This window comes from Bos mutus, chromosome 8 (assembly GCF_027580195.1).
Source record: "Bos mutus isolate GX-2022 chromosome 8, NWIPB_WYAK_1.1, whole genome shotgun sequence".
NCBI lineage: Eukaryota > Metazoa > Chordata > Mammalia > Artiodactyla > Bovidae > Bos > Bos mutus.
This window is the reverse complement of record NC_091624.1, coordinates 1,295,060-1,305,786: the sequence shown is the minus strand read 5'-3', so window position 1 is coordinate 1,305,786 and position 10,727 is coordinate 1,295,060.

The following is a 10,727-nucleotide window of genomic DNA, read 5'->3' as shown; positions in this document are numbered from 1 at the left end:
CCAGCAGATCCCTGAGGTTTATCTTGTATAAATAGAACTTACGGACAGCAGCACCTCATTCCCCAGTCCCAGCAACCATCATTCTACTCACGGTTCCTAAAAGCCTGACTACTTTAGTCATTTTGTGTGAGCAGATCATTCAGTACTTGCTTTCCTATGTCTGGCATTTCGCTTGGCGTAATGGCCTACAGGCTTTTCCGTATTGTCATTAATCCTTTATTGTATGTATATCCCGTATTTTTTTATTCATTCGTCCATTTATGGACATTTATGCTATTTCCAGTTCCTGGGTGCTCTGAATAGTGTTGCAACAAACACAGCAGATATCTCTTTGAGATCACGATTTCCATTCTTTTGCATAAATATTCAGAAGTGGGATTGCTGGATTCCATGGTGGTTCTATTTTTAATCGTTTGAGGAGCCTTCGTCCTGTTTTCCACGACTGCTGCACCAACAGTGCACTAGTGCAGAGAGTGTGCAAAGGTGGTTTTTTAATAAAGCCATTCTGACAGGTGTGCAGTGGCATCTCACTGTGGTTTTCACTTGCGTTTCCCTGAGAATTGGTGAAGCTGGGCGCCTTTGCATACGCCTGCTGGCCGTCTGTGTGTTTTCTTTGGAGGAATGTCTGCTCAACACATTTGCCTGTGTTTCCTTTTGTTTTCTTTCTGTTTTATTGGGTCTTAGTTGGGTGTGCTGGCTCAGTTGCCCCAGAGCATGTGGGATCTTAGTCTCCTGACCAGGGATCAGACTTGTGTCTCCTGCATTGGAAGGCGGATTCCTAAACACTGCACCACCAGGGAGGTCCCCATTTCCCCATTTTTAGGTTGAATTCTTTAGCGGGTTTTTTTTTTTTTTTTTTTTTGCTGTTGAGTTGTAGGCTTTCCGTATATACTTAGAATGTGGCTGCTTCATCAGGCTTGAAAGCATTTTGTGGCTTGCAAGCATTTTCTCTTCCTTGGTCAGATCAGATCAGATCAGTCGTTCAGTCATGTCCGACTCTTTGCGACCCCATGAATCGCAGCACGCCAGGCCTCCCTGTCCATCACCAACCCCCAGAGTTCACTGAGACTCACGTCCATCGAGTCAGTGATGCCATCCAGCCATCTCATCCTCTGTCGTCCCCTTCTCCTCCTGCCCCCAATCCCTCCCAGCATCAGAGTCTTTTCCAATGAGTCAACTCTTCGAATGAGGTGGCCAAAGTACTGGAGTTTCAGCTTTAGCATCATTCCTTTGAAAGAAATCCCAGGGCTGATCTCCTTCAGAATGGACTGGTTGGATCTCCTTGCAGTCCAAGGGACTCTCAAGAGTCTTCTCCAACACCACAGTTCAAAAGCATCAATTCTTCGGCACTCAGCTTTCTTCACAGTCCAACTCTCACATCCATACATGACCACAGGAAAAACCATAGCCTTGACTAGACGAAACTTTGTTGGCAAAGTAATGTCTCTGCTTTTGAATATGCTATCTAGGTTGGTCATAACTTTCCTTCCGAGGAGTAAGCGTCTTTTAATTTCATGGCTGCAATCACCATTTTTAGGTTGAATTCTTTAGCGTTTTTTTTTTTTTTTTTTTTTTTTTGCTATTGAGTTGTAGGCTTTCCTTATATACTTAGAATGTGGCTGCTTCATCAGGCTTGCAAGCATTTTGTGGCTTGCAAACATTTTCTCTTCCTTGGTAGGTGGTCCTTATTCACTGATGGCTCCCCTTGCTGAGCATACATGTAGGCTGATGCAGTCTCACTTGTCTGCTTTTTTGTTGCTGCTGCTGCTGCTAAGTCGCTTCAGTCGTGTCCAACTCTGTGCAACCCCACAGACGGCAGCCCACCAGGCTCCCCCGTCCCTGGGATTCTCCAGGCAAGAACACTAGAGTGGGTTGCCATTTCCTTCTCCAATGCATGAAAGTGAAAAGTGAAAGTGAAGTTGCTCACTCATGTCCGACTCTTAGCGACCCCATGGACTGCAGCCTACCAGGCTCCTCCATCCATGGGATTTTCCAGGCAAGATACTGGAGTGGGGTGCCATTGTCTTCTCCGTTTTTGTTGCTTAGTGTTGTTAAAATGTCCATACCATGCAAAACGAGCTGAAGGTTCAATACAATCCCTTTCAAAATCCCAATGGAATTTTCTACAGAAATAGAGAAACCAATCCTAAAACTTACATTCAACCAAAAGATACCCCAGATGACCAAAACAATCTTGAGAAAGGACCCCACACTTCCTGATTCAAAACTCTATTACAAAGTTCTAGTCATTTAAAGAGCGTGGCCCTGATGTAAATCCCGTGGGACAGAATCAAGTCCAGGAAAAACCCACCCACGTATAAACTGTCAATGGACTTTCGACAGGGGCGAGGAGAACGTGCAATAGGGAAAGGTGGTCCCTCCGGTAAATGGTGTGGGGAAAACTGGACGTCCCAGTGCAAAAGAATAAAATCCGATGCCTGTCTTACACCGCGTGCAAAGTCAGGTCAACATGGAGGAAAGGCTTAAACATAAGGCTTGAAAATGTAGGACTTCTAGAAGAAAAAGAGGGTTAAGGCTCCATGGCATTAGCCTTGGCTGTGATTTCTGAGAGCAGCTTCGCTTTGCTAAAGCCTGGGGCCCGCGTCTGACCTCGGATGACTCCTGAAGGCACTTCCTCCATCCTTCTGGCCCTTCTTCCTCCCGGGAAAGTGCTCAGATGGCGCCAGGGAGGAGGAGGGGGAGGAGGAGGAGGAGGAGGAGAGAATTTCACTCTGTGCAAAAGGGTCCATTTGTTCTTCCCTGAGAATTCCTGAAACCCTCCCTGGAGCGCTAAGCAGCAAACGCGGCTGCTGCTGCAAGGTGGGAGGGGAGGGTGGGGAGACGGGAAATGGGATGAATTGTAAGCGATGTCTCTGGGGGGACATTGATGGGAATGCTTTGACCCATGTACAGAAAAGCCTGCCTTTGTGGAGGAGCTTCTCCAAGGACAGCAGCACGCGGTCTGCCCGTTGCAGGGGGACATGCGGTCCGGCAGGCCTGGCACGGTCCTGGGTTACACCTGCCATCTGGCCACCCCGGCCCACTTGTGCCCCACATGGGATGCCCCGGCTGTGCCGCCCTGTGGGTAGGGTCATGCAGATGAAATGTTTGAGACGCTCCTGCCTTGAGCACAGAGGGAAAATGACTCAGGCGTTTCTAGGATGCGGGGGCTTCTCTGGGAGGCCTGTGGGAAACAGAAGCAGAGAAAACCCATGGAACTCATGTTCCCAGCAAGGCTTTCAGGGACCTAACGGGCACCCGGCATGTCCACATTGCAGGAGATCCCAGCGTCTTTACAGGGTCCTCCAGGCTGGGGCGGGGGGGAGCCAGCCTGAAAAGGGCAGCTTGGCACCCAGTGTGGGTACCACCCTTCCACGGCAAGGGTCACTCTTCTTTGCATCGGGGCTGGCGGTTGAGGTCCAAGGAGGCTCACGAGGCTAAGAGCCTGCATGCACTAGGCCAGGCCGGCCAGCGCGCTGACCTCTTAAGGCTCACCAGGACGAGCTGAGGCTTGCTCCTGGTGCCCCCGGACCGCGGGTTTCTTAAGGAATGCCAGGCCCGCCCTGGAGCTAGGGGGCAGCTGGGCGATCCTGCTGCGCCCTCCCCACCCCCCGCTGGTCCCCTCACCTCATCACTAACTAGCCACCGGCCTCTCTCTCCACCCCGCCTTCCCTCCCTGCTCTCCTGGAGTTGATGACCTTAGTGAGACAGCATCTCCAGAAAAAAAAAAAAAAAACATTGCTGCAGAAATATCAATACAAAGAAAAAAAATCACATACCATCCATGCGCAAAAAAGCACTTCAGTATTAATCACAAAGCTCTAATGTTTTAGTTTCGTAAAGAATAAAGCCTACAAATGGAGAGATTTGTAATGAACCATATCCTTACTCTTAAAATTTCAAAAGAATCACCTAAATGGGAGTAATGGCAGTTCAGTAAGCAGCAAAAGCAGCCTTTACTGGAGAGCTGGTCTCTTCTCCTGAGTAACTCTTTTTCTTCTGTTTGTTTTAGAAGGCGTGTTTCCTCTTGCCTCTCAAATGTCTTGTTTCAGGAGCAGCAGCAGTTTACTTGCATTTCAGCTGATTTTTATGTCGAAGTGTCTTGGCCACTCATGGTTCCTTTTGACTTATTGTGGCTCAGTTACAGGCACCTGCTGGGAAAACAGAACGAGATTGTCTGTGTTTACCCTCCCAGGTAACTCTGCTCTTGAATTTCTTGCTGCTGTGCCTGGGGGTTGCCATCTTTTGAAATAAACTGGTTTTGAGGGGGGAAGTCTGTCTGGATCTCTGTCTCTCCGACGATACTCCCTCCTGGTTGACCTTCTTCCCTCTAACATGAAGCGTCGTGGCTCCGGGTGAGCTTCGTGTGGTGGTTGGATGGCAGAACGCCCGTGATGTTTGTGGTCTTCTGCACCTGATTTATCAAATGGATGGCACCCGGCAGATAGCATACTGCTCAGCGGACTTCGCATTCAAGGTGGAAGCTGTGAACCTGGCTTCCCACGAGGTGTGACTCCAGTCCCCTCCGTCCCGACTGTGCGTCCTGGAACCTGCTCCTCTGGTTCACACTCGGGCTTCAGAGGCGTGCTGCTGGGCCCGCCCAGCCTGCAGTCGCCCTCCTCTGAGCTCAGGTATCTCTTCTGCCCAGACTTAGCACGGTTAGTATCACAGCATCTCTGACAGGGAAGGGTACACCTCCGTGCCCTGTGGTCCAGCCTGTCCCCTCATCCAAGAGCAGTTCTTCCTGAAACCTCCCTGCTATGTGTTCATCTGCGGATCCAGTCTCCGCTTGAATTCCTACCACAGTGGGGAGATCACTGCCTAACAAGGAAGCACCTCATTTTCATGGCATGTGACTGACGTGGTTCACAGGCAGTGATCGCTTCTGTTCCTGGGGCTCAGCCGCTCGAGCTGGGACTGTAAATATAGGCGTGCAGGGACGGGTGTGATGTAGACTTAGAGCACAGGAGCACAGAGATGCCCATCCCATGATACCCTACAGTGCTGTACACGTGGCTGTCTTTTCAACCAATACTTAATGATCAATTTCTTCTACAGGGTGACTAGTGCAGTGACCATCAGGTTGTACTTGATGAATAATAGATCCATATTTATTTACCTGTGAGTTAGACACCCTTACCCTGTCTAATGAAAAGACATAAACAGAAGCATAATTAAAACAAGCATATTTCGGTCTCATTTGTAACGTGAAATGACTACTCTCTAAGCAGGAATCCCTCCATTTGTACATTAAAAGGAAAACCAGCTTCCATCCTTAGTTCAGATTTTACAGTCAGTCCAGTCTTGGCTGCTTGACCGCAACACCATGTGAGGTGAGGGAGGGAGATCTGACTTTGGAATGATGAGCTCAAGGCAAAGTTCATATGATCTGGGTCTTCGCTGACTCTTCCCGAATTCTTGCTGAGATGAAACCATTCTCAGTATGCAGTGGGTTTCCTATACTGGAGCCTGCCCAAACTCAGAGGCAGCAGGTCCCTCTGTGAGGACACGGGCTTTCCAAGCTCGGTCGGATGGCCTGAAGGGGCCAGTTGCCAGAGGCACTTGTGAGCCAATGCACTGGCCTCCCAACCCTGTCTTCACCTGTGGCTGGAGGTTTCGCACTGAAACCTGGAGCTAGTGATAGCATGTGACCGCATCTGCACCTTCAGCCCACACCCCACATTTTCAAGCAGCCCATCCTCTGCCCGCAAGGGGACCCTGTGAAAACTGCCTTCTCCCCCTCATGCCCTCCTGTGAGCCCACCCTCAGCAGCTTCCCAGGAAGCCTGGTTCCTTCCACGGGTGTCCTCCCTACACCACCCCCACCACCTTTTTGCTTCTGTGTTTGAAAACCCGTCTGTCTCCTGACAAGCCTGGAGGAGGGTGGTGTCCAGCTCCTGCCAGAGGCTGGCTTGCCTCCTGGCTTTCTCCCCCAGGAGAGAGCCCTGGTGGACGCACTGTAGACTGTCACTTCCTCGTAGGCGTGCTGTGTCCCCTCCCTGGAAGGCTCTGCCCTCTTAAGCACCGTCTCAGTGGCTCTAACAGAAGACGATGCCCAGGCCCAGCACATTGTGGACGAGCGGGGTCCACACCCGCTCTCTGTGAGCCCGTTGCTCCGACTCTGTGCTGTACCCTCACAAGGAACAGTCGCTCCGGGGGAGAGGAAGCCCCCTCACTTCTGTGACTCCTGGTCTCCGGGAGAGTGCCCTGAGGTCTCCCCCTCTCCGCCGAGCTCCTGGCAGACAGCGGCTCTCTCCCACCCACCCTGGGGCCCTGACCCAGGCCCCCCTCAGCCCTCAGGGCTAGGTCAGGAGATGGACCCAGCGCCCAGGACGCCCTCCCTCCTGTGTGGGGTCCTGCCCTGCCCCCACCGCTTCTGGGACCCCTGCCCAGCCATAAGCATCAGCTCCACTTCCTTCATCTTGCCTCTTGTGACTTAGGGTCTTTCCCATGAGCAGGACTTGGGAGCGACATCGGGATACATAACACAGGGGAAAGTGCTCCTTGCAGCTCATGTTTCAGAGCAAAGAAGACGCTCTGCTCCTCCTCCCTGCTGATTCACACCTCTGTTTCTCACAGATTCTCCTGCCCTGGAAGTTCTTCTTGATTTGCTTACAGGCTTGAGGTTAATAGAAGAAGAATCAGTCAGGCAGAATACTTTGTTGGGTATTAGTCAATACATCCAATTTGGTGAGAGCAGGTTTTCTTGTGACACACAAATGCAGAGCTGCCTTGTATTTTTTGGAATTACAAACATAAGCTTCACTCCACAGCTGGAGTGCAGGGTGCCTGTGGCTCAGTGTGGTGCCGGGCTGGGCCCGCGTCCAGCCGTGTGTGCCCACCAGTCTGCTCAGGGCTCTGTGCTGAGCCCTGGCCCCAAGCGCCCACCCTGCCCCTGCATTTGCAGCATTTTGGATTTCCCTGGGCTCTCTGAGAATCACCCTTTTTTATATTTCCAGAAATGCCCCAGTGAAAGCTGGAGGGCTGTGTACACATCCTGGGGCAGTGACATCGCTGTCCTTTCCAGAACGGGGGTGTGGGATTGTCTGGCCCGAGGGCGATCCTGCGGCGGGGCTGGGTGTGCACCCTCACGTCTGACTCCTGGGGACGTGTCACACCTGCAGCAGCGAGTGCACTGCGGTCCCCAGGCACAGGCCAGGATGCCGAGCCTTGAGACCCTGCCCAGTGGCCTTGTCTAAATAGGACAGCTTCTTCCCTGCGCCATTAATGACCACATCGTCTTGTGTGGTCATCTTCCAGTCTGCGAAGTGAGCTCGTTTAGGGCAAGGACATGGAGTCCTCCTCCTGGCGTGGTGCCTGACTCACATGCCCCAGAGTCCCCATTTCAACTCTCAGCTGGATTAAATCTGCTAAATCACTATCTCCGGACTTCCTGTGTCAAGTCCAACATGAAAATCATGGGCTGGTTACTCACTGTCCTGATCCAAGAGAAGGGCATGGCAATCCACTCCAGTGTTCTTGCCTGGAAAATTCCGTGGACAGAGGAGCATGGCGGGATACAGTCCCTGGGGTCACAAAGAGTCGGACAGGACTGAGCACACTGAATGTAAAGGGGCTTAAACTCAGACCACGGATCGCCAGTTTCATCGTCAGGAATGGAAATGCCACTCCACAGGTTGTAGCTGACACCCAAGGACATGACCCCCTTTTTTACTGATTTTTGATCATTCTCACTGCCCTGTCGATTCCGTGCCTTGCCCATGGCTTTTAGTTTTACTTATCCGGGTCGTCCTTAAGCAAAAATAGAAATTGCATGCAATTGTATTTTTACCAGGGCTTTTCCTTATATTTCCACCTTGGTTTTCATAATAGCCCCATAAAGTGAGTGGGGAAGGTGTTTCTACCATTAATGTTTTATCTTTTTCTTGTGTCCCTAAGAGAGAAGCCAGTTGAGTGGTGAGGTTCACACTGCTAGAAAGTTGCAGAATTCAGCTCACACGTGGGAGGCTTCAGCTCCATGAATTTAAGCCTTTCCTTTAAGCCAGTGTTCTCAGCCTTGGCTGCCCAGAAGGGTTACCTGGGGAGCCTTAAAAATACTGACACCCAGGCTTCCCTGCACGCGGATCTCTGCAGGCGGAAGTCACCGTCTCTGAAAGCTCCCGGGTGGTCCTAACACGCGTGCAGGGCCGAGGACCATGCTGGGTCCCAACCTGCCTGTCAGAGGACGAGCGTGGGAGAAAGACAGTCACTTGTGTGAATGGGCACAGGGATAGCTAACAGGATCTGGCGGGTTGGCCGTGGCTCCGGAGCCTCCCGGTTGTATGTGCTTGTTATAAGGAGATTCCCTTCCTCCACTGCTGTCTTCATGCCCAACATGTAGGGGCTCTGCGTCCCCAGCTGGTCTCTGCCCCCAGCCTCTGAGCCCTTAGGAATATTGTTCTGTCGGGGCTGGATGTGAGCTGGGTGACTTGGAGGGAGACAGCAGGGCTTGGAGACAAGTCGAAGGTTCTCGTTTTGCCACTGAGGAGTGTGACACTAGACGGGGATTCAGGAGCAAGCAGAGCTGGCGGCGCTTAGGATTCAGGAGCGAGCGGAGCAGGCGGCGCTTAGGCCCAGAGCCCTGGCTCCCCCTTGATGTGCACTCTGCGCCGTGACTGTGCAGCTGATTCCGTGACTCTCGAGCACGGTGCTGTGATCGTGGGCTGCCAAGCTCGTATCAGGACATAAGTATCCTGACTCCCACCGGGGTCCTAAGCCAGCTCGGGAAGGTCTTCCCCAGGGAGCAAATTTCCTTTCACCGAACGCCCTGCCTCCTTTCCCCCTCCCGGGACCCACCTCCGGGCCCGATGGCACTGGGCTTACACGGAGGCTGTGTTTGTGTGGTGACACAGGTGAGCCTGGGCTTTGGGGACTGTGGCTCTGCAGGCGATTAATTGGATCTACATCTAAATCTCGTTCTTTTGTCTCCTAAGATGCTAAGAAAGTCACATCATTTCTCAGATATCACATGCTTAAAAATACCAGTCGTGTGCCCATACCATTTAGAGAGGATTTCAGTTCTGTGCCAGGCAGCCTGCTTTTATTCCACTGGCAGTACCACTGGGTTGGATTTCCATGGCAGAGCATCAGGCGATGAGACAAGGGGTCTTCTCATCCTAGCCTTGCAAAAAGACGGCTGTGGAAGTGAGCACAGCAGTTGGCTGCTTGTCAGGATTGTTTATTATTTTTGCTATATGTTGTTATATTTTATATTTACTTCTCACAGTCCAACTTTTCTTGTGGGAATTAGCTCACTAAATGAAACTAGTCTGGCCTGGAAAAAAATATTAAGCGAATGCTAACTGCTAAGTCACTTCAGTCGTGTCCGACTCTGTTCGACCCCATGGACTGCAGCCCACCAGGCTCCTCCGTCCCTGGGATTTTCCAGGCAAGAACACTGGAGTGGGTTGCCATTTCCTTCTCCAATGCATGAAAGTGAAAAGTGAAAGTGAAGTCGCTCAGTCGTGTCCGACTCTTAGCGACCCCATGGACTGCAGCCCACCAGGCTCCCCGCCCATGGGATTTTCCAGGCAAGAGTACTGGAGTGGGGTGCCACTGCCTTCTCCTATTAAGGGAATAGCGTACTTTAAAAGATTGAGAGTACGGATCACCATGCTACTCCCAGACTTGAACTGTGAGGGGAAACACGATAAGCCTGAAAACGACGTGCATAAATGCCCAGCAGATAAGAAGCGAACGTTCAGGCCACGATGCAGGAAAGCTCCAACCTCTCCGCCCCAAGAGCTGGCACACGTTCTCGTGAGCCAGTGGCAGCACCGACTGGGGCTTCCTCAGTGAAGGGAGAAGCCACCCCTCACAGTGGAACTCGGCCTCCAGGGGACGATTCTGTCTGCAGACAGGCCTCCCCACTACCGCTTCCGAGGGGCGCCCTCACAAGACAAGGAAACTCCACCTGCCTCTCCCATCAGGAGCCCTGGAAGCCTGCAGGAAAGCAAGGGCGTGAGCCCATGGCTCGTATCACAATGTAGAACGTTTTTAAAGTGTCCTGACTGGGACTTCCCTGGTATCCAGTGGCTGAAACTCAGTGCTTCCGGTGCAGGGGGTGCAGCGCTGATTCCTGGTGGGCGAGCCAGCTCACTGTTACACACAAGTGTGGTTATCTTCCACTTTTTGGACCATGGCGAACGCAAGGGAATTCCAGGAAAACATCTACTTCTGCTTCATTGACTGTGAGAAACAACTTTTAGTGATTAATTAATTTTGAGATAAGAGCTCTGAATTTTACGAAGATACACACCTAACATTCCTGAGGCCCTGCCATGTGCATTAAGTTGAACTGTAGCAAGAATGCCTTCCCTCTGAACACTTGTATTTGGCTCAACTCTGATAAAAAATCCAAGAGGCAGCTCATTGTAAAATGCCTTATAAGTGAGACCCTGGGTCAGCCCTGTCCAACGGGAATATAATGCGAGCCACAAAATCACATGTTTTGTAATATTGCCTTTTCCTGCAAATATTAAATGCAATAAAGATAAACAGAGGGAATTAATTTTAACACTATATTTGTCTCACCTATAGTATCACATCAGTAGGTAGTCATTGTATATTTATAAACATGGTATTTTACTTTCTTTTTTTTGTACCATCATTAAATCCGGTGTTTTGGGTTCATCCCACCTTAAAGGGACCGTGTTTAGCACCCAGTCGCCCACATGGCTAGTTTCTGCCACACTGGACATCAGGGTTGTAGATGATCCAGATAACAAG